At 39.7% G+C, this 25,564-nt stretch overlaps 1 long non-coding RNA gene across 1 annotated transcript; it reads left to right on the top strand.

Annotated features, from left to right (window-relative positions):
* The first annotated feature begins 2,949 nt into the window (after positions 1-2,949).
* Positions 2,950-17,134, top strand: LOC142180183 (uncharacterized). Its single transcript, XR_012708342.1, has 3 exons — positions 2,950-3,229; positions 15,113-15,200; positions 16,601-17,134. It is a non-coding gene; the product is annotated as an uncharacterized LOC142180183 (long non-coding RNA).
* Positions 17,135-25,564: the final 8,430 nt, after the last annotated feature.

The following is a 25,564-nucleotide window of genomic DNA, read 5'->3' as shown; positions in this document are numbered from 1 at the left end:
AGAAACCAACAAACTCAAACTTCCCTGAAACTCATCCGGAACCTTGCGGACACAAACCATATATGAATTTCAATCTTAAAATATGCTACGGACCTGCTCGCACACGCAAAATACTGAAAAGAGGTCGTCTTGATCCGATATTGATCATGGTCAAACTCCCAAATTTTTTAACTTTACTAGTCTCTCAACCAATGATCCAAAAATATACCCAAGCCCCTCGGGACCCGTCAAATCATACCAACAAGTCCTAAAACATCATACGAACTTAGTCGAAACTTCAAATCACGTCAAACAACGCTAGAACCACGAATCATATATCAATTCAAGCTTAATGAAACTAAGAATTTCCAACTTCTACATTCGATGCCGGAACCTATCAAATCAATTTCGATTGACCTCAAATTTTGCACACAACTCATAAATGACATAACAGATCTATAAAAATTTTCGGAACTGAATTCTAACTCCGATATCAAAAAGTCAACTCCCCGGTCAAGCTTCTCAAAAATTTAACTTTCGCCATTTCAAACAAAATTTTACTACGGACTTCCAAATAATTTTTCGAATATGCTCCTAAGTCCAAAATCACCATACAGAGCTATAGGAATCATCAAAACTCCATTTCGGGATTATTTTCACATAATTCACCATCCGGTCAATTATTTAAACTTAAGCTTCCAAAACAAGAATTGTTCTTTCAATTAAATCTTGAATCGTCCGAAAAACCAAACTTGACCACCCTCGCAAGTCATAATACACATTTCAAAGCTTCTTGAGACCTTAAGCCACCGAACGGAACGCTAATTCTCAAAATGACAAGTCGGGTCGTTACAAAGATTTAAAATGCTTGAAGCATATAATTTAAAGTCTCGAGAAATGTACTCAATCAGATTACAAAAATCTTTGTATGATTTAAAACAATCAGGTCTCATGTGGTATAATCGCCTCATTGAATTGATAAATGAAGGTCATATAAATGATGGTATTTTTCCATGCGTTTTTACAAAGAAAACACCATCAGAGTTTGTTATACTTGCTATTTATGTTAATTACATAAATCTCATAGGAACTCCAGTAGAGATCCAAAGGGAAAAAACTTTGTCTTAGTCTGCAAATTGAATATTTAGGAGACGAGATCTTTATCCATCAATTTATTTATACAGCAAAGGTCTTAAAATGCTTTTACATGGACAAAACGCACCCATTAAGTACACAAAATGGGTGTTCGATCACTTGAAGTGAATACGGATTCGTTATGACCGCCAGAAGAGGAGAAGGAACTTCTTGGTCCTGAAATACTCTATTTCAATGCAATTGGTGCACTTATGTATCTTGCTAATGCTAACAAAGGTGGTGCAGATCATATTGGTTATGTAGATGCAGGATAATTTATCTGATCCCTATAAAGTTCGGTCTCAAACTGAGTATGTGTTTACATGTGGATGTACTGTCATATCATGGCGCTTCACAAAGCAATCTATTGTTGCTACTTCTTCAAATCATGCTGAGATAATAGTTATTCATGAAGCAAGTAGGGAATGCATATGGTTGAGATCAGTGATTCATTTTATTCGAGAAAAATATGAGTTGGAATGTGATAAAAAAAAACCACAATATTATACGAAGACAATGTTGCATGCATAGCCCAATTAAAGGGAGGATTTATAAAATGAGATAGAACGAAGCATATTTCACCAAAATTATTCTACACACATGATCTTAAGAAAAATGGTGACATCGATGTGCAACAAATCTGTTCAAGTGACAATCCAGTAGATTTGTCCACTAAATTTTTGCCAACTTTAACTTTTGAGAAGATGGTATACAAGATTGATATGCGGAGACTCAAATAATTGGAACAAAGTTTTCATCAGGGGGAGTGAAATACGCATTGTACTCTTTTTTCCTTACTAAGATTTTTTCCATGAGGTTTTTCTTGTAAGGTTTTTAATGAGGCAGCTAGAATTGCGTATTACTAAATATGTGTACTCTTTTTCCTTCACTAGGATTTTCCTTCACTAGGATTTTCCCACTAGGTTTTTTCCTAGTAAGGTTTTAACGAGGCACAATATCTTTTAATGAATATCTAAGGGGAGTGTTATGAAAATAATTATAATGTGGATGTACATTTATTACTCCACTATAGATAATCTTCCTGAAGAAGATTATCCGTTTGGTACTCTATTGAAATTTATCTACAAGCAGTTGATGCAGGCAGGTTGCAAGCAACTCAATAAAATGATTTGCAGCAACTTCTTATTAAACAGGCAGGTTGCAAGCAGCTCATGCAGACAGCTTACAAGTAGCTTAAGAAAAGTCTCGCAGCTGCTTCCTGAAAAGCCTCGCAACTGCTTCCTTTCTTCTATAAATAGAGAATTTTTCAGTTCATTATGTACAACAGTTTGAAATTGAATAAAAATATCAATCTCCCTCTATACTTGTCTTCTATTTATTTACTTTACGGTCTTTATTTTATAACATATCATTATATGTTAATTTAACGTACTAGGTGACTACTTTACTTTTCTTATTATCAGTTTCACTACTTATGATAGTTATGATATAATTATATTATCGTTTATATGAGGTAGTAGTGTAAGATAAATTGACATACATAAAAGTAAACTTAAATAAAAAGACATGCCTAATTTAACTCAGTCCTTTATTCACCTGCCAAACCATTTTTATTTTTCTTTTCTTTCACCATGCATGAAGTAACTAACCACTTTAAGTGATCATAAAAAAGTAAAATACAAAATTGATCGTTTGATCGAAACAAAATACATAGCAAAAAAATATATATAAAATATGTATATTATATACATATATATACAAAAAATATATATATTTTATCGTCAATTATTTTTTAAAACAACAAAAAATATAATTTTCTCGTATAAAAATGACGCAAAGAAAAAGAGAAACAGCTGTGCTGCTAGCAGATAGAGAGACAGCGATGGATCAAAATATTAATTATTTCTTTTTCTCAGACGAGTCAATTTTGATTTCTGTGATTTGTCTTCAGGGGAGAAATTTCAAAGGAGAAATCAGGGAACAATCGAAATCAATGAAAAAAAACAGAGAATTTAATGGCTTTTATTGAAGAAGACAGAAATTATAGAATTGATGGAAAGGCTGACAAAAGACTCAAAACGTCGAACAATCACCATAAAAGGAAAACGATCGCACATCTCTTCTTTTGATCAGTAAAATTGTCGCCGCTGAAGAGGTTTGTTTTGATTCTGCTAATTTTCTTACACAAAAATAAAGCATATGATTCTTTTTCTTTTTGTTCAAAGGGGCTTTGTCATTTCGTTGTTCTTCTTAATTCATTGATTCTTGTAATAGCAGAGATCTTCTTTGCTTTTTTATTTCTTTCTTTTTTTAACTTTTACTGAGGCCTCTCTTTTTACTGCACGCTTGTGTCGATGGTAATTATAGAGCAAATCCAGTAAATTAGCAAAGCGTGCATATGTTCTTTAAGACAGGCGCACAGTATCGGGTTCATCTGAACCTAGAACTTTTTATGCAAAGTATAAATTTAGTGTAAAATTCATTAAAATTGTAATATATAGTGAGTAATCCATAACTTTAAGAATATAATAGGTTCAATACTAAAAAACTTAAATGTTGAATTCATAAAATTTAAATCCTAAACCGAAAGACTAAGCATTGTCCACAAACAATAACTAAATTACTAAGGTAAGTCTATATACATTAGACTCAAGTAATTCATCCTTTTGATTAATTTCGAGGGAGATTAGTGTACTGAGTTGTTATACTTTAAATAGTATATCTCTGAAAGTTAACAGAGAGCCGCAACTTAATAACTTCACTGAAGCAGCGGAAGTTCATGATTTTATTGCCCTACGATTCCCACTAGCCAAACCATTGCACTTTAAGCTACAAACTAGAGTTTTTATTCAAAGTAAAGTGGGCATAAAAAAGTTGGTGTAGGTTGATCAGGAAACGCAACAATACCAAACTGATTCCTTTGTTTTTTGTAAAGAGTATATTGGTAATGAACTTTATAGGTTGAATAGGTTCTCCCACCTAATATGGTAGTCTTTTGGATTAGGGTCTCTATTTGGTCTGTTTATCATAGTAGATTGATCAACGCTTGAGATCACAACACGAAGTGGTGGCATGGTAGAATTTTTTAAACAATATAGTTAGTGTTTTAAATGAGAAATATAATTTTTCATACTAAAAAAAGAAAGATTGAACTGTTGAGCATAAATTAAGATAAGGGATAGTCTTTTTGGGAATCACTCTCTAGACCATTGTTTACCCGAAAAACGGATGTAGTTGAATTTGTACGTAGTTCTAAGGATATGTGATATAGCTTAATACAAATCGTAAGGATAGAATAAAAATATCAAATATGGATTACAAAGAATGCAAAATAAACAAGGTTGGAAAGAAGATGATTTTTAAGACTAAGCAAGATGAATCAATTTATGAAGCTTAAAAGAATAACTCTTGAATATAAGAGAATATGATGCTTGAATTACAACGTAAGCAAAAAAAATTATCCTTTATAGAAATGTAGCCATCCTCTTTATAGTGGAGAATCCTACTTTTAGATATAATTAAAAATACATAGTGGGAGACCCATGACAAATCAACTTTTCCATAATTTCTGCCAGGATTCTCTCCTCTAGTGGGATTGCAACGGCTCTTGTATGTGAGCTCGATATTGACTCGAGTTTTCGATCTTGACTCGAACCCTCGATCCTGATTCGAGCTCGATTCTGACTCGGACCCCTGTATTGATTCGGGCTCAGTGTTTGGTCGCTCTCTGATTCATAAGCTCGATAACTTTACTTTGCATCATAGCTCGACTTGGGCTCGATCTTAATAATAATATTGAGCTCGACATTGGTCCTTCGGGCTCGAAGCTTGGTGACCTGACTTCGGACCTCAACCTGATACTACGAAGACGCTTCTCCGATCCAATGTATTACCATTTAAACCAGTTCGTACGAAGGACTAACTGGTTTTTACTGCATACAGATTGTCCCCTCGTTTCTCGAGAAGGATGTAGCGAGGAACGACATGATTTCACAACAGCTCGCTCAGATATAAGCTGACATTCACATTGGGCTCGATCATGACGCACATGATAGCTGTCTCGTCGGTTTAGCTTCCCAAGGCATTAAATACGTGTTAGAAGGTGGTTGGCCACCGCTGTTATTGAACCGCCATTGCTTCAATCTATAAATAGTCATTTCTTTCACCATTTATCACTTTTACGTCTTCAATCTTCCAAATTTTCTGAGTTCCTTTTCGTCTCTTCTGAGTTCATTCGTAGATTTGTGATTATTTGCTTAAAAACCACCAAATCTTTATCACCTTCTTTAAATCCAAAAATGGTGAAGACATCAAAAACAGTCCCCCAAAAAGAAAAAGCTTTTTCTTCCCAATCCGCCGCCGACAAAACACTGGTGGATCCACGGCCTGAGGAGTGCGTTTCGGCGGCGTGTGTTCTTACTTCCGATTTCAAACTCGATAAAGGTTTGCCGGTTCCCGGCCGATGTGAGCCCGTATCGAGATATATTTGTTTGATAATCGGGGGGTATATCGAGCAGATAAAAAAATTGTAACTAGGGGAACAAAGAAGTGGTAGTACCGTCTCCCGAAGAGGATATTACTACTCACGTGAAAGGGTTTTTAAGTGTGTACACTTACCCTTTCACGTTAGGTCCCCTCGACCCTGTTATCATAGATTTTTATCGTAAATACTTAATAACCCTAGGACAGATTCATCCTTCTTTTTGGAGGATCGCTATTTTGATATGATACTTCGTGAACAAAATCGAGGAGATGCCTTTCACCCTCAATCATCTCATCTGATTATACTGTCCTCGCCTTTTTTTAGGAGGGTTAATAAAACTTCAGCGTCGAGCTACCAAGGCTCTGTTCTCGAGCATAGACAAGGATAGGGATCGAGGCTGGATGAGCAGGTTCGTCCGAATAAGGACTTCGGATCTGATTCCGACCGAAAAGATGCCTTTTCCCGAGGAGTGGAACATGAAGCGTAAGTGTAATTCTGTTGTTATCTCCTACTATTTTGCCTTTTCATTTCTTTTCTCACCGATATCCCCCTTTTTGTGAATACCATTCCTTTGACTGTAGAATTAGTTTTGCATCTAAGGAATGAATACGAAGAAGAAGAAGAAGATGGCGGGTCCGCGCTGGCGGCCCGAATAAAGAAAAGCACTGATGCCCCAAAGGTGGCTGAATCGACGGTGATTCATAAGGCTCTGCCTCGAACCGAGGAGATATCGGAGGAAGGTTCAGGCAAAGTCCCCGAGTCATTAGAGATCGGGGATGCTTCCTATCGGAATCAAACGGTGGGTACATCGGAAGGGGTCGGTCTTGAAGCTCTCTGAACTGAGGAGAACGCCCCAAGCGAGTCACCTGGGGCAATAGTAATCGGAGATTCGCCCACTCTCCTTGCCTTTTCCGGAGGGGCTATTCTGGAAGCCCAAGCTTTGGGGGCTCTCGAGATGAGCCGGTCTCAAGAAGGGGAGGACCCTTTCCATGATCTATTTATGGGGGTCGAGGACGCTGCTGGCCCCAGTGATGTGTCGGGCTTCCTTTGTGAAGCGTAGCTAGCTCTGAATCGAGTAAGATCTTAACTCTCTTTATTTTTTATGTTTTTCTATTCTTTCCTAACTTTTTTTCTTCTTTCTTAGCAGGCCGTGGTGGTTCATCGAGAAGCGAGTTCTCGGTCTCGAGCTAAGCTGCATCGGTTCGAGACCGATCTTCAACGGGTCACGGAGGAGAGGAACTCTCTTAAAATCCTCTTAGGGCAAAGGGGAGAGAAAAAATAAAGACCTCCGAGCTGAGTTGGCCAAGGCTCACCAAGATCAGACCGATCTGTTGAGCATGTAATGATACTTTTAAAAGCCTATGGGCTCTATACCAGAGCGATGGCTAATTTTTCGGTCTCACAGTTGCAGCAGAAAATTGAGATGATCGGGAAACTCCACGATGAGGTTGATATGATAAAAGCGGAGTCCTTGAAGTGGAAAGAAGGTATGGACCGCTTTGTTAGAGAGAAAGAGGCTGCTCGAGCCCAATTTTCATCGGCCTAAACTCAGCTTCAAAGTATGAAGGAGAAAAGCTCAGTTCAAGTAAGAAGAATAGAGGAGCTCGAGGCTCGGTTGGTTTCTAAACTCGCTAAGGCCGAATCCGACGCCGAAAAGGCAAAGGCTGATGTGGATGCATTCGTGGCCGTTTACCGGGCCGATGCTTAAGCTGCTCAGGTACAAGCAAAAGAGGCAGCCGAGACCGCCAACACTCGAGCACATTGGGTCGTTGAGCTTGCTAAGTACCGATCTCGGAGGGAGACCCTCGAGGAGATCCACGCTCGAGGTTTCGACCTCACCGAAGATATAAAAAGCGCGAAGGAGCTCGAAGCCGATGCTGAAGCCTTGGTTTCCGATGATGACGGTGATGAGAGCAAGAGCGGGTCTGAGAGCGAGGAGGAGCCCGATGGCGAAGAGACCGCCCCCGGGGATAACCAAGAAACTTAGTCCCTTAGTTTCTATTTCAGATGTTGCAAACAATCATGTAAATAATCTTGTAAATATATACAAATATATTTTCTTTTCCGGTCTTGCCTTTGTTTTATTTTTTGTCTTGTGAAGATTTCGTTTTACTCGTGCCTTATGAATGTTTCATAAGGCTTTAGGCAATTTGGTCGAATTCGGACTTTGTAGCCTTTATATCTGAGTGAGCATTTTCGAACTTGAAGTAATGTAGCCCGAAGGCTTAGTGATTTCGAACTTGAAGTAATGTAGCTCGTAGGCTTAATGATTGAGTGAGTGATTTCTCGAACTCAAGATAAGAGTAGCCCGTAAGCTTAGTATTCGAGTGAGTGCCTTGCTCGAACTCGAAGTAATGTAGTCCGTAGGCTTAATAGTCGAGTGAGTGATTTCGAACTCGAAGTAATGTAGCTCGTAGGCTTAATGATTGAGTGAGTGATTTCTCGAACTCAAGCTAAGAGTAGCCCGTAGGCTTAGTGTTCGAGTGAGTGCCTTGCTCGAACTCGAAGTAATATAGCCCGTAGGCTTAATAGTCGAGTGAGTGCTTGCTCGAACTCGAAGTAACATAGCCCGTAGGCTAAATAGTTGAGTGAGTGCTTGCTCGAACTCGAAGTAATGTAGCCCGTAGGCTTAATGGTTGAGTGAGTGATTTCTCGAACTCAAAAATAAGAGTAGCCCGTAGGCTTAGTAGTCGAGTGAGTGCTTGCTCGAACTCGAAGTGACATAGCTCGTAGGCTTAACGGTTGAGTGAGTGCTTGCTCGAACTCGAAGTAATGTAGCCCGTAGGCTTAATGGTTCAGTGAGTGATTTCTCGAACTCAAAATAAGAGTAGCCCGTAGGCTTGGTAGTCGAGTGAGTGCTTGCTCGAACTCGAAGTAATGTAGCCCGTCGACTTAATGGTTGAGTGAGTGATTTCTCGAACTCAAAATAAGAGTAGCCCGTAGGCTTGGTAGTCGAGTGAGTGCTTGCTCGAACTCGAAGTATTATAGCCCGTAGGCTTAATGGTTGAGTGAGTGATTTCTCGAACTAAAAATAGGGTATCCCTAGGGATTCGTAGATAGTCCCCGAGTGAGAATGGTTGCTCGAACTCAAGTCGATGTAGCCCTTGGGCTTCGTTGATTTTCGGTTGGCAGTTCCCGATTTAAGGGGTAGTGGTCGGCCCTTAAGTCTGTTTGCATAATAAATCTAGAAATAGAGGAATTTTTCTTGGATATAAAATATGGGTAAAGAAGAAAGTTTTCTTTGTAAGTCATTATACATGTGTTCATGTTTTGTGTCAGGGCTTGGGCCAACTACATGAACACGGTTCGTTTTGACCATTTGGCTCTTACTATTTTTCCTATTGGAACCCTGTTGTTATGAAGTAACTTTCTTGCATCGAACTTGATATGTTTGAAGGGTAATTCCCCTCAAGTATTCGAGGTCGATTGTAAAGAGGCCTCGGATACTATTGAACTGTTCTAAGTTAGCACGATCAATGGTTGCCTCATTAAAAACCTTGCCGAAAAACCCATTTGGGATAAAACTAGTCTAAGGGAAAAAGAGTGCAACACGTGCTTTCAGACCTAGGGCTTTGGTGTTGAATAAACCATACTTGTTCCTGATCGAACTCCTGCAAGGGTTAGTTTTGAAATATAAATGAACATGGGAGGGTCGTACCTTAGCATTAGTATCGTTTTAGGTGCGACACATTCCAATTGCTTGATAGTTGTTTGCCGTTTATAATGCCGAGCTTGTATGATCCTTTTCCGACGTTTTCGAGAACCTGATATGGTCCTTCCCAGTTCGGTCCTAGTTTTCCTTCGTTTGGATTTCGGGTATTGAGGGTGACTTTCCTTAGCACTAAGTTCCCGAGTTTAAAATGGCGAAGCTTGGTTCTTCGATTGTAATATCTTTCGATTTGCTGCTTTTGGGCGGCCAATTGGACGAGAGCAGCTTCTCGTTTTCCATTCGATAATTCGAGGCTAGTGTTCATAGCCTCGTTATTTGACTCTTCTATTGTGTATCAAAACCTGGCACTGGGTTTCCCGACTTCGACTGGAATCAATGCTTCAGAGCCATATACTAAGGAGAACGGGGTTGCCCCCGTACTTGATTTTGATGTTGTTCGATATGCCCAAAGAACTTCGGGTAGGATTTTTCTCTATTTTCCCTTGGCGTCGTTCAGCCTCTTCTTTAGGCTTTGAATGATAGTTTTGTTCGTCGATTCGGCCTATCCATTCCTGCTGGGGTGATACGGTGTTGATAATATCCTTTTTATCTTGTGGTCTTTGAGGAATTTCGTCACTTTGCTGCCGACAAACTGTTTCCCATTGTCACACACTATTTCGGTGGGTATCCCGAATCGACATACGATATGATCCCAGATAAAGTCTATAACCTCTTTCTCTCTTACTTTCACGAACGCCTGTGCTTCAATCCATTTAGAGAAATATTGAGTCATAAATAAAATGAACTTAGCTTTACCTAGGGCCGATGGCAGAGGGCTGACGATATCCATTCCCCATTTCATGAATGGCCATGGGGATAGGATTGAGTGAAGTTGCTCTCCGGGCTGATGGATCATTGGTGCGAACCTTTGACATTTGTCACATCTTCGAACAAACTCATTTGCATCTTTATCCATATCGATCCAATAGTACCCTGCCCTGATTATTTTTCGGACTAATGAATCGGCACCGGAGTGATTTACACAAGTGCCCTCGTGCACCTAACATAGGACATAGTCGGTGTCTCCTGGACCTAAGAATACTGCCAATGGTCCATCGAATATCCTTCGGTATAACGTTCCATCTGCAGTTAATATGAATCGAGCAGCTTTGGTTCGTAGGGCCCTCGAAATTTTAGGATCCGATGAGAGCTTTCCATTCTTTAAGTATTCAATATACTTATTCCTCCAATCCCAGGTTAAGCTTGAAGAATTTATCTCAGCATGACCTTCTTCGATTACGGATCTTGAGAGTTGAACGACTGTCCCCGAGCTTATCTCTCCTTTCTCGACCGATGATCCCAAATTTTCAAGTGCATCGACCTCACTGTTTTGTTCTCGTGGAATATGCTGTAAAGTTCATTCTTTGAAATGGTGCAAAGTGACCTGCAGTTTGTCTTCCAAGTACCTTTGCATTCTATCTTCTCGAACTTCGAAGGTTTTGTTTACTTGATTTACCACCAGCAAAGAGTCACACTTGGCTTCAATGACTTCTGCTCCCAAGATTTTAGCTAGTTCGAGACCTGCAATCATGGCCTCATACTCGGCTTCGTTGTTAGTCAAACTAGTAGTTTTGATAGATTGCCTAACGGTGTTACCCGTAGGCAGCTTTAAAATGATGCCTAGCCCGGACCCTTTTACGTTCGAAGCCCCGTCCGTAAAAAGGGTCCATACCCCCGATGATGTACCCGATTTCAATAAGAGTTCTTTTTCAACTTCGGGTATGAGGGTCGGCATGAAATCGGCCACGAAGTCCGCTAAATTTTGAGACTTGATGGCCGTACAGGGTTGATATTCGATATCGTACCCACTGAGCTCGAAGGACCATTTAGCCAATCGGCATGATAGTTTAGGCTTGTGCAAAATATTACGAAGTAGGTAAGTGATCAGTACGCATATGGGGTGACATTGAAAGTACAGTCTTAACTTTCTAGAGGCGCTTATCAGTGCAAATGCTAATTTTTCTAAGTGTGGATATCTGGTCTCTGCTTCTCCTAAGGTTCGACTTACATAATAAACGGGAAATTGCGTACTTTGCTCTTCTCGAACTAGGACACCACTTACCGCGATTTCTGATACTGCCAAGTACAAGCAAAGTTTTTCGTCTATTTTTGGAGTATGAAGCAGTGGTAGGCTCGATAGATATTGCTTTAATTCCTCTAACGCTTGCTGGCATTCCGGGGTCCAAGCGAAATCGTTCTTCTTTTTGAGTAGAGAGAAAAATTTATGGCTTCGATCTGACGACCTTGAAATGAATCGGCCTAAGGCAGGAATCCGCCCTGTTAGCCTCTGCACGGCTTTTACACTGTCCACGATGGTGATGTCTTTGATGGTCTTGATTTTATCGGGGTTTATCTCGATCCCCCGATTTGATTCCATGAAACTAAGGAACTTGCCCGAACCAACCCCGAAATCACATTTCTCGGGGTTGAGCTTCATGTTGTATTTCCTTAAAATCTCGAATGTTTCCTGCAAATGAGTCAAATGATCCTCTGCGCGCAGGGACTTAACTAGCATGTCATCAATATAAACTTCCATTGATTTACCTATTTGTTCCTCAAATATTTTATTTACTAGGCGTTGGTAAGTAGCTCCTGTATTTTTTATCCCGAAGGGCATCATATTATAATAATATGTTCCATACTTGGTGACAAATGAAGTCTTTTCCTGGTCTTCCGGGTTCATTTGGATTTGATTATACCCGGAATAGGCATCGAGAAAAGTAAGGACCTCGTGGCCAACTGTGGAATCGATCATGTGATCGATGTTAGGCAGCGGAAAAGAATCTTTGGGGCATGCCTTGTTTAAATCCTTATAATCTACACACATTTTAAGTTTGTTCTCTTTTTTAGGGACTACAACTACATCGGCTAGCCATTCGGGATATTTTACCTCCCGAATGGACCCTATTTTGAGAAGTTTAGTTACCTCATCCTTTATGAATGCGTGTTTTACCTCGGACTGGGGTCTTCTCTTTTGCTTCACCGGTTTGAACTTAAGGTCCAGGCTTAGCCGATGCGTCGTTATATCCGATGGGATCCCTGTTATATCTAAATGGGACCAAGCAAAACAGTCTATGTTATCGATAAGAAACTGAATATACTTTTTCCTGATTTCGGGGGTTAATCCCCTTCCCGGGTATACCTTTCGTTCGGGCAAATGTTCGATTAGTATGACTTGCTCCATTTCTTCAATCGTTGATTGGGTAGCGTCGAAATCATCGGGAACCACGAAGGATCGAGGGATCCTTTGATCATCATCTACCTCGATCTTTTGATTTTCTAGTTGGGTTAAAGTTGACGTCTGTGATTGCTATTTGGCACCTTGTTCCCCTTTTAAGTTCGATTCCTTTGTTGACGAGGATATCGGAATTGCTTCTCCGTACACTATTTTGACTCCCCCCGATGTTGGAAATTTAAGAACCTGGTGTAGGGTCGAAGGTATAACTCTCATGTTGTGGATCCATGGCCTTCCAAAAAGGGCGTTGTATCTCATGTCACCTTCGATTACGTGGAACTTCATTTCCTGGATGGTTCCAGCCACATTTATCGGCAGAATTATCTCGCCTTTAGTGGTTTCACATGCCATATTGAATCCGTTTTGAACCAGGGTTGCGGATACGATCTAGTCCTGTAGACCGAGCTGTTCTATAACCTTCGATCTAATGATGTTGGCCAAGCTACCTGGATCAATTAACACACGCTTAACTTTAGTTTTATTCATAAGTACGGATATTACCAGTGCATCGTTATGAGGTTGTATGACTCCTTCTGCATCATCATCATTGAAGGACAAAATTCTTATGGGTGTGTAATCCTGAGTTCGAGATCGCTTTTCTCTCATAATCGATGTCTTAGTGCGTTTAAGCACCGGCCCTTGAGGGATATCGACACCGCCGATGATCATGTGGATGATGTGTTGTGGTTCTTCTTATTCGTTTTGCTTGCCGAAATCCCTGTCGCTTAAAAATTCTCGAAGGTGCCCTTTATTGAATAACCAGGCTACCTCTTCTCTTAGTGGTTTGCAATCTTCCGTTCAGTGGCCATGGGTGCCATGATATTCACACATTTGATTGGTATTCCTTTGGGAAGGATCGGTCTACATGGGTCGAGGCCATTTAGTGTCTTTGATGCGTCCGATAGCCAACACGATGGCGGATGCATCAATGCTGAAGTTATACTCCGATAGCCGAGGTGCTTCCTTAGATCCGGTAGGCCTGTCGAACCCACTTCTATTCATCAGCCCCCGAGACCCTTGACCTCGATCACTTCTTTTGTTGCTTTGTCCATGGTTACGTCTCGATTCATTGATTCTGTGGTTTCCGTTATACGATCGGTATCGATCCCTGATCGGACCTTGTTCTCGATTGATATCTGTAACGACCCGACAGGTCGTTTTGAGTATCACAACCCCGATCCCCCATTTACTACTTAATTTATGCCTCACTGTTGATTTATGACTTATCGGGTTAGTTGGTTCGAGTCCGGAAGGATTTCGGAGTAAAATGAGACACTTAGTCTCAAAATTAAAAACTTAAGTTGGAAAAATTGACCGGATATTCACTTATGTGTAAACGACCTCAAAATTTAATTCTGATGATTCCAATAGCTCCGTATGGTGATTTTGGACTTAGGAGCGTGTCCGGAAAAATTGTTTGGAGGTCCGTAGTGGAATTAGGCTTGAAATGCCGAAAGTTGAATTTTTAGAAAGTTTGACCGGGGGGTTGACTTTTTGATATCAAGGTCGGAATTCGATTATGGAAATTGGAATAGCTTCATTATGTCATTTATGACTTGTGTTCAAAATTTGAGGTCAATCGGACTTGATTCGATAGGTTTCGGCATCGAATGTAGAAGTTGAAAATTTTATAAGACTAAAGTGTCAAGTGAGTTTGCACAAGACCTAAATTCAAATGCGTATAACTCTCATGATATATAGTGTTATATGGTGTATTACCTATCAAATGAAATATCTTTGAGTCTAGTTTCTAACGCTTCAAACCGTTCGTTATTTGGACATTCCTACAAAAAGCTATGACCAAATTACCAAAGGCTGGAAAAATGCAATTCTGCGACCAATTATGCGATCGCAAAACAGTTATGCGATCGCAAAACTGCTTCTGCAACCGCAAAACTTGTCGCAGAATGGACCAGAAGAGCCCAGTTTTGGGCGCTGATTTTGTGATCAATTTTGCTGTCCGCATACCCATTCTGCGGTCCATTATGCGACCGCAGACCTGCTTTCGGAGGGTTAATTTTTTTATTTTAATAACCCGACCCAATTTTGATAAATAGGCTTTGGGACTTATTTTGGGACAATTATCTGATGATTTTTGAGAGAAGTGAGAGTGTTCTAGAGAGAGGAAGAAAATGAAGTATCTTGTTCATCAAATTCTTGTCCAAGCCTTGAAATCCAACAAGAAATCCCTCAAGTTCTTCATCAAAGAGGTAAGGTTCTAACCCCTAATCTTCAATTTCGAGTTTGGGTAATGATGGGTGATTAAGAGTATGATTCTTGGATGTAATTGTATTATTTATACGTGTCAATAAGGTTTATGGAAAGAGTGTTGAGTTCAAATGGGTAAAGATTGGGTTGAAAATGGTAGAAATCTTCAAAGACTTCAATTGAAGATTTGAGGGTCGAGTTGATATTGGAATTTGGTAAAATTTGTATGGTTGGACTCGTGGTTGGATGTGAGTTAATATTTTGTAACTTTTGTCGGGTTCCAAGACGTGGGCCCCACAGGTAATTTTTGAGTGTAATTTTGAATTTTTGAAAAATATTAGTATTTTGATATGGAATTAATTCCTATAATTTTTGTGGGTTGAATCAAATTAATTGTGACTAGATTCGAGCCGTTTGGAAGTTGATACACGCAGAATGGAATTTCTGGAGCATTGCTTAGCTTGCTCGACATTGGATTTTGCTTGATCGAGGTAAGTAACTCTTCTAATCTTGGAGTTGAGGGTATGAGCCCTAAATATATATATTTCGTGAATTGTTGGGAGGTGACTCACATGCTAGTGACAGGCGTGTGGGCGTGCACTATAGGAATTGTGACATAATTGTTTATGTGAAATTTTGTAGTTAAATAATCTTGGCATTTTCCATGCGGTTTTATGAGTTAAAGAAATTGAACTGAAAAGTATATTAAAAATCATGTTGAGGCTATGTGCCAGTATTATTTGGACCCACCGAGGTCATATTGCTGTGAATTATTGGTTATGTTGAAAATTCATACTTACCCATATTCATTTCATTGCATATCATATCTCAGTCTCTGTTGTTATTTATTGATACATCATATTATCATTTTTGGGCTATTTTCATGACATTGTGAGCCCATGAGAGAGAGACTGGAGAGATTGATGATTGATGGAGGCCGAGGGCCTGATTGTGAGTATATTTTTGGGATCGGGCTGCACGCCGCAGCAAGCCATGTTGGCTTTATATATATTATACTATTGCACGTGAGTTCGCCGTGCAGATCCTTATATTATTATTGCACGTGAGTTGGCCGTGCATCACGTGAGTTGGTTGTGCTGATCCTTGTATTATTATTGCACGTGAGTTGGCCGTGCGGATCCAGATATTTATATTATGGCACGTGAGTTGTCCGTACAGCAAGTGAGTTATCCGTGCTTATAGCGCTTGGGTTGTAGGAGCCCCTCATGAGTCTGTACACATCCCCAGTGAGCGCAGTCGACTATAAACAGGGATCGGGATGCACGCCGCAACAGGTATTGTATAGCGCTGAGTGATTGAATGTGTTGAGCAGAGTGAGAGAGAATGCGAGACAGTGAGATTGAGTACTCTGAGAGTGTGAGTACATGAGTACAATCTCTGAGATATATTGCATTGACATGCACACATGACATATATGCATAGAGATGTATTTTCCTCATGCTGTACGGTATCACATTATTCATAATTTCTCACACATGTTGACAGGTGGGAATAATGATGCATTTGTTTTACAATGGTTATCTGAAAAGAAAATGAAATATTTTATTTATTATTGGAAGGATTTTGGAAAAATTTCTGTTTTCAAACTTATTCACATTTTTGGTAACTTTGGCAAAAGATTTGGGTTTTCACTGATGTACTTGAAAGGAAGAACTATTATTGCTGAAATCATGATGTGACTGAGCATTTTATCTCTGAGTTACTTCTGGTATTATTTGCTTTATGTCGTTATTAACTGTTGTGGATTAGTGGATTTGGACCTGACCTTGGTAGAAGCTCGTCACTACTTTCAACCTAAGGCTAGGTTTGTTACTTACTCAGTACATGGGGTCGGTTGTACTGATACTACACTTCTTCACATTGCGTGCAGATGCTGACTGTTGTTGTTGCTGTGCTCGATGGATGCGGGATTTGAAGATGTACCTGCGTTCCTGTTGTAGCTGCCTCTTGTTCATGGTAGCCTTAGATTTATAAAAGCTCTGTTTATGTACTATTCAAACAGACTATGTATTTATTTTACTTCCGCTTTGTATACTTTATTCTTAGAAGCTCATGATTTGTAATACCAGTTCTTGGGGAATGTATAAGGTTAAGATAATTATTTACTTAAATTTCTTTAATAATTGTTATTAGAATTGGATAGTTGAAAGTTGGCTTACCTAGCGGGTTAGGTTAGGTGCCATCACGACTAGTTGGATTTTGGGTCGTGACAAGGTGGTATCAGAGCTCTAGGTTCATAGGTTCTACAAGTCATGAGCAAGTGTCTAGTAGAGTCTTGCGGATCGGTATGGTGATGTCCATACTTATCTTCGAGAGGCTACAAGGCATTTAGGATATGTACTTCCCATCTTTCTTTCTTTATCGTGCAGAATTGATTCAGCTTGAAATATAACTCTTTGAATTCCTTCTACACATTCGTATTCCATATCAGCTGTGCATCACCGGCTTGTGTTTCCATGAACGAGGTTCGAAATGTGTATTCTGTATTTTGGTGATGGACCAGTATGGAGGACTTGAGGCCATGGTTAGACCGCAGCTTAAGCTCGGTTGCTTCAGTTGTAAATTATGCTTTTGGATTCATATGTTCGGTAATGTTCCTTATATGGGAGTGGAGAGTTTCTTTTCTGCCAGCAAGGCATATGTGTAGAGATTTGAAATTGAATCTGGTTGAGAAACTTGACTTGAGTGACAAGAGAATGATTGCGAGCTTAGAGGATGATCGGGGTATTTTATGGTTGGTGTCACATGAGCTTGAGAAGAATTTCTATTGAACGGACTGCAGCATTATGGCAGTAAGAGAGTATGGTTATTGTGAGTTATCGAATGTTTTGATTTATGGCTTTGAGCCAAGTGGGGGAGTCTGCTATCGGCAATTTAATTCATGGCTATGTGTCAAAATTGTGTTTTGTTCTGAGGTTTACTTGGGAATCAGTGATGACTTGCAGAGGTGGAGTTCGAGAATGACTCTAGTAAGGAAATTCCTGGATACGGGTTATGTTACACTTATGAGTATATAAAAATCGTGGGATGAGTGAGTTGTTATTTGTGAATGATGTAGTGCGCACGGAGTATGAATTTGATAGGTAGTATTAAAGTAGAGTTACTTCTTTGAGAGTTGTTGTGCTAATGGGGCATGTGTCCTTTGGCCCATTTGTGCGGTGTAATGTGGATTTGAACAAAGGGGGTGATTCTCGAGAAAGTTCTAATGGATTCGAGATTTATATGTAACAATTAAAAATTTTTGGCGGATTTATTTGCAGCTAAAATCTGAGATTTAAGTTGGATGGAGTCGAGACTTGTGGTATTTTTGTATATCATTATGGATTTTATATTTAGGTATCAGGAAGGTGAATGAAATGGCTTTAGACTCACATAAAGTATTTTCGGAGTGAGTGTTACAGTTGTGGTATTTATGGAGGTGCTTAAGAAGAACACGTTTTCTTAAGGGCCGTAGGGCGTTGTGGTTCTATGCTAAGGTTTGTGGGGTGAGTTGTGGTTAAATATCGTGGTGTTTAGCAAGGAGAAGTATCAATTTGAAGGCAAATTCGGAAGGGACTCAGAGAAATAGGACAACTGGGTAGTAGGCTAGACCGGTGTGGTAATGGTAGGATCGGTCCTTTGGGTAATTACGACGTGGTAAGACTTTACAGATGTTTTGGTGGAAATATCCTTGGGTTTTGGTGACCTACGTGGTTTGGTCGAGTTAGAGGAATTTAATTCTAATAGCTTGGTTATGTGCAGATGGATTTAAAAGTGTTCATGATGGTTTCTACCATGGTTTGAATCAGATACTTTTCTACCGGTGTGGAGAACGTATTATCTATTGTGATTTCCTCCTGGAAAGGAGCAAGAGAACGGTTTCAAACTAATAGAGTATGTAAATTGTTGGTGACTAAAAGTTGATAATAGGACTCTTGTGTTTTTCACATGATGGCATAATAGATGCGATGTGTTGTGCGAGATTAAGATTTACATGTACAGGGTGACAGTTCAGTCGTGAAGAGAAGGTAACGAATGTTGGACAACGTGGTCAATTTCAGATATTTCGATGGGTGTTATAACTGCTTGGTAATTCCTGAGAAGGGTTCGCATTTCAGAAAGCGCATTGTGTTTTGACTTACGGATGTTCATCGGTATTGCAGTACCCACCTGGTTGATATACTCCTGATATTTTAATTATTGCTATATCGAACGGAAGAATTATGAAAGTATTCCCCGTGGGATTATAGTGAATGGAAGATGTGTTAGTCATTTTAGTGCTGGAGTTGGGATTAGTTACGGTGATTCATGTTTTCGATGAATTTGGAGACGGGGAGTTCTCAGAAGTATATTGTTTCGGGGTTGCGAACTATTTGAGGTGGCTATTTTATTTAAAGCCCAGTGGAAGCACTAGTTGCGTTATTTATTTGTGATAGCTACACGTTATGAGTGCACATATATGTGAGGTTGAGCCCATATGTGAGTATCGGGGCAAGTATTCCTACTCGAAAGAATGCTTAGGCTATGATATGCCTAGAGTTAATTGTTAAGCGTAAAGTTATAGAGTTTTTTATGTTCGTACCTTTGTTGAAAACTATCTGGGCTACATTTGAGGTTACAAAGAGGCTAATTCCCCCGAATAAACGAGGTAGTTACTATTTCTGCGTTAAATCACCGATTTGAAGTGTGATAGCAGACTTTGCACATGCATACACTATGGCGTATTATTTTTTTTTACCAGTCCAGGAGCATGAAAATCTTATTTCATTATCATATATACAAGTGTAATTGTTTAATTGCTCATGTATGATATGCTGGGACTGGAGGCCTGTGACCATGCCGGGTGATTCATATTATTGGCAAGTGAGTTGTCCGTGCCGTGTGTGGGAATTTTATTTCTATGATAATTTATCTGATTCATTAATTTTCTTCCTCTACAATTGTGAACATGCACCTACGGTTATCCTCTTCATGAAATTTGAGGAGTTGGTTGTAACATTGCGGTTGTAGTGGTGCTTGTTGAACTTGCAATACAGTTTTCTTCCTTGAGACATCTCCCATATTTGGGTACACAGATTGCGCAATTGTGGCGTGAGTTATATTGATGTGGCGTGTTTGTGGGATAGTTGTGTTTAATAATATAAGGTCATTGGACCTAGAATAGGTACTTGATTACGGTATATTCGGGAGGATAATATTGAAAGTCGGCTTAGGAGAAGATTATGGTTCTGTTTGGGACGAGAGAGCTCCATGGCTAGTTGATCTGATGAGTGGTTATGAGTTTTGATTGTTTCTTTCATCATTGGCAGTGTACGGAGGTTTTGAAATGAGGTTCTATTGGATGCGGGGTTTTATACTAGTACTTAGTTGGTTTTGAGCAGTTACTGTGATCAGAAATGGTACTACGAGTATACGAGTTGTGTAGTATGTTATGTGATTATATCTGGTATTATGGTAATGGCTGGATACAACTTGTTCAGGCTTATACAGTGTGTAGATGTGAGATTCGGGTCTTGAAAAGAATTCTGGATGTTAGAAATTTGGCTCCATGGTTTTTGGGCTAAGATTGAATTAATGATTTTCAGTTATGTTGTATGGTCATGCCTATATAGAATTGGGTGACGTGAGATCACCCCCGGGTATGTGCGTTGTAAGGTGGAATAGATATTTGGAGGTTAAGAACAACTCTTGGTACGTTCGAGGACGAACGTATGTTTAAGTGGGGGAGAAAGTAACGACTCGACAGGTCGTTTTGAGTATCACAATGCCGCTCCCCCATTTACTACTTAATTTATGCCTCACAGTTGATTTATGACTTATCGGGTTAGTTGGTTTGGGTCCGGAAGCATTTCGAAGTGAAATGAGATACTTAGTCTCATAATTGAAAACTTAAGTTGGAAAAGTTGACCGGATATTCAATTATGTGTAAACGACCTAAGAATTTAATTCTGATGATTCCAATAGCTCTGTATGGTGATTTTGGACTTAGGAGCGTGTCCGAAAAAATTATTTGGAGGTCCGTAGTGGAATTAGGCTTGAAATGCCGAAAGTTAAATTTTTGGGAAGTTTGACCAGGGCTTGACTTTTTGATATCGAGGTCGGAATTCCGATTATGGAAATTGAAATAGCTTCATTATGTCATTTATGACTTGTGTTCAAAATTTGAGGTCAATCGGACTTGATTCGATAGGTTTCGGCATCGAATGTAGAAGTTGAAAATTTCATAAGACTAAAGTGTCAAGTGAGTTCGCACAAGACCTAACTTCAAATGAGTATAACTCTCATGATACGAAGTGTTATATAGTGTATTACCTATCAAAAGAAAGATCTTTGAGTCTAGTTTCTAACTCTTTAAACCGTTCGTCATTTGGACATTCCTACAAGATGTTATGACCAAATTACCAAAGGCTGGAAAAATGCAATTCTGCGACCAATTATGCGATCGCAAAACAGTTATGCGATCGCAAAACTGCTTCTGCGATCGCAAAACTGGTCGCAGAATAGACCTGAAGAACCCAGTTTTGGGCGCCAATTTTGCGATCAATTTTGCGGCCTGCATACCCATTCTGCGGTCCATTATGCGACCGCAAACCTGCTTTCGGAGGGTTAATTTTTCTATTTTTATAACCCGACTCCATTTTGATAAATAGGCTTTGGGGCAATTATCTGATGATTTTAGAGAGAAGTGAGAGTGTTCTAGAGAGAGGAAGTAGATGAAGTGTCTTGTTCGTTAAATTCTTGTCCAAGCCTTGAAATCCAACAAGAAATCCCTCAAGTTCTTCATCAAAGAGGTAAGGTTCTAACCCCTAATCTTCAATTTCGAGTTTGGGTAATGATGAGTGATTAAGAGTATGATTCTTGGGCGTAATTGTATTATTTATACGTATCAATAAGGTTTATGGAAAGAGTGTTAAGTTCAAATGGGTAAAGATTGGGTTGAAAATGGTAGAAATCTTCAAAGACTTCAATTGAAGATTTGAGGGTCGAGTTGATGTCGGAATTTGGTGAAATTTGTATGGTTGGACTCGTGGTTGGATGGGCGTTAATATTTTGTAACTTTTGTCGGGTTTCAAGATGTGTAATTTCGAATTTTTGGAAAATATTAGTATTTTGATATGGAATTAATTCTTATAATTTTTGTGGGCTGAATCAAATTAATTGTGACTAGATTCGAGCCGTTTGGAAGTTGATACGCACATAATGGAATTTTTGGAGTATTGCTTAGCTTTTTCGACATTGGATTTGGCTTGTTCGAGGTAAGTAACTCTTCTAATCTTGGAGTTGAGGGTATAAACCCTGAATATATGTATTTCGTGAATTGTTGGGAGGTGACGCACATGCTAGGCGACGGACGTGTGGGCGTGCACTATAGGAATTGTGACATAATTGTTTTTGTGGAATTTTGTAATTAAATAATCTTGGCATTTTCCACGCGGTTTTATGAGTTAAAGAAATTGAGCTGAAAAGCATATTAAAAATTATGTTGAGGCTATGTGCCAGTATTATTGGGACCCATAGAGGTCATATTGCTGTGAATTATTGATTATGTTGAAAATTCATACTCAGCCATATTCATTTCATTGCATATCATATCTCAGTCTCTGTTGTTATTTATTGATACATCATATCATCATTTTGGGCTATTCTCATGACATTGTGAGCCCATGAGAGAGAGACTGGAGAGATTGATGACTGAGGGAGGCCGAGGGCCTGATTGTGAGGATATTTTTGGGATCGGGTTGCACGCCGCAGCAGGCCATGTTGGCTTTATATATATTATACTATTGCACGTGAGTTGGCCGTGCAGATCCTTATATTATTATTGCACGTGAGTTGGCCGTGCAGCACGTGAGTTGGTTGTGCGGATCCTTATATTATTATTGCACGTGAGTTGGTCGTGCAGCACGTGAGTTGGCCGTGCGGATCTAGATATTTATATTATGGCACGTGAGTTGTCCGTACATCACGTGAGTTATCCGTGCTTATAGCGCTTGGGCTGTAGGAGCCCCTCATGAGTCTGTACACACCCCCAGTGAGCGCAGTCGACTATAAACAGGGATCGGGCTGCACGCCGCAACAGGTATTGTATAGCACTGAGTGATTGAGTGTGCTGAGCACAGTGAGAGAGAATGCGAGACAGTGAAATTGAGTACTCTGAGAGTGTGAGTACATGAGTACAATCTCTGAGATATATTGCATTGACATGCACACATGACATATATGCATAGAGATGTATTTTCCTCATGCTGTACGGTATCACATTATTCATGATTTCTCCTACATGTTGACAGGTGGGAATAATGATGCATTTGTTTTACAATGATTATCTGAAAAGAAAATGAAATATTTTATTTATTATTGGAAGGATTTTCAAAAAATTTCTGTTTTCAAACTTATTCACATTTTTGGTAACTTTGACAAAAGATTTGAGTTTTCACTGATGTACTTGAAAGGAAGAACTATTATTGCTGACATCATGATGTGACTGAGCATTTTATCTCTGAGTTACTTCTGGTATTATTTGCTTTATGTCGTTATTAACTGTTGTGGATTAGTGGATTTGGACCCGACCTTAGTAGAAGCTCGTCACTACTTTCAACCTGAGGCTAGGTTTGTTACTTACTCAGTACATGGGGTCGGTTGTACTGATACTATACTTCTGCACATTGCGTGCAGATGTTGACTGCTGTTATTGCTGTGCTCAATGGTTGCGGGATTTGAAGATGTACCTGCGTTCCTGTTGTAGCTGCCTCTTGTTCATGGTAGCCTTAGATTTATAAAAGCTTTGTTTATGTACTATTCAAATAGACTATGTATTTATTTCATTTTCACTTTGTATACTCTATTCTTAGAAGCTCATGATTTGTACTACCAGTTCTTGGGGAATGTATAAGGTTAAGATAATTATTTACTTAAATTTCTTTAATAATTGTTATTGGAATTGGATAGTTGAAAGTTGGCTTACCTAGCGGGTTGGGTTAGGTTCCATCAAGACTAGTTGGATTTTGGGTCGTGACAATATCCTTTCGAGCAGCGAGTTCAGACCCCAACTGATCATCTTCGACTCTAATTTTTGATTAGTACCGATTGTGCACGTCGACCCAAGTGATAGCTGGGTACTCGATCAGCTTATGCTTCAACCGCCGTGAAGCCGGCGAACTTCGTTTGTTCAAACCTTGAATGAAACCTTGAACAGTCTAATCGTCTGTGACTGGGGGTAGATCCATTCGTTCCATTTGGAAACGAGACACAAACTCTCTTAGCATCTCGTTATCCCTTTGTCTCACTTTAAACAAGTCCGACTTCCTGGTCTCGACTTTTATGGCCCTGGCGTGTGCTTTTACGAAGGAATCCGCAAGCATAGCAAAAGAATCGATAGAATTAGATGGCAAATTATGATACTATATCATTGCTGCCTTTGACAGGGTTTCACCGAATTTCTTCAGTAATACGGATTCGATCTCATCATCCTTTAGATCGTTCCCTTTGATGGCACATGTGTATGAGGTGACATATTCGTTGGGGTCGGTAGTTCCGCTATATTTAGGAATCTCGGGCATGCGAAACTTCTTTGGGATCGTTTTAGGAGCCGCACTTGGGGGGAAAGGCTTTTGTGTGAATTTTTTGGAATCTAAGCCCTTTAATTTTGGTGGTGCCCCCGGGATCTGATCAACCCTGGAGTTGTATGTTTCCACCTTTTTTTCGTTTGTTTCGATCCTCCTTTCTCCCAATTCTACTCGCTTGGTTAGTTCTTCGAACATCTTAGCAATTTTGGGATTAGTCCCTGATTCCTGCTCATTTGATTTCATTTTAGCTGGTTCCGTTGTATGGGTGATTTCTCGGGGTTGACTGGGCTCCGGTCTACTCGGTATCTGGGTTTGACTCTGCAACGAGCTTTTGTTGCATGTTGAGCTTGCAACATTTCAAAAATCATACGCAAGCTGACGTCGTTTTTTTCGACGTTATGGGTATCTCGAGCTGCAGACCGAGTGCCACCATGAATGCTATTTTCAGGTTCAGAATGTAGGTTCGCCTCAATGGCCACATGCGAATTGATGTCCATCGGCACTTCGATTCGAGCTCCAACGTCGTTGACAAGTGGTCTTTCGATACTGGATGCCAAGTTGTTGTTCTCATCTTGCAGACCGGCTTCGTTGTCGATAGGTAAGGCCATTTGATTGATAGTTGGTCATTGCTAATCCGAAATCCAAGACATTAAGCGCAAAATGGTGTATTTTTGCAGATTCGTATCAAATAACCACTGTTATCCTTAGCCCACGGTGGGCGCCAAACTGTTTACCCGAAAAACGGATGGAGTTGAATTTGTACGTAGTTATAAGGATATGTGATATAGCTTAATACAATTCGTAAGGATATATAGAAATATTAAATATGGATTGCAAAGAATGCAAAATAAACAAGGTTGGAAAGAAGATGATTTTTAAGACTAAGCAAGATGAATCAATTTATGAACCTTAAAAGAATAACTCTTGAATATAGGAGAATATGATGCTTGAATTACAATGTAAGCAAAAAAATTATCCTTTATAGAAATGTAGCCATCCTCTTTATAGTGGAGAATCCTACTTTTAAATATAATTAAAAATACATAGCGGGAGACCCATGACAAATCAGTTTTTCTATAATTTCTGCTAGGATTCTCTCCTCTAGTGGGATTGCAACGGCTCTTGTCTGTGAGCTCGATCTATGAGCTCGATATTGACTCGAGTTTTCGATCTTGACTCGCGCCCTCGATCCTGATTCGAGCTCGATTCTGACTCGGACCCCTGTATTGATTCGGGCTCAGTGTTTGGTCGGTCTCTGAGTCATAAGCTCGATAACTTTACTTTGCATC

This window comes from Nicotiana tabacum, chromosome 4 (genome assembly GCF_000715075.1).
Source record: "Nicotiana tabacum cultivar K326 chromosome 4, ASM71507v2, whole genome shotgun sequence".
NCBI lineage: Eukaryota > Viridiplantae > Streptophyta > Magnoliopsida > Solanales > Solanaceae > Nicotiana > Nicotiana tabacum.
Note: the sequence above shows the minus strand (reverse complement) of the source record. Positions and strands in the feature narration are given on the sequence as shown.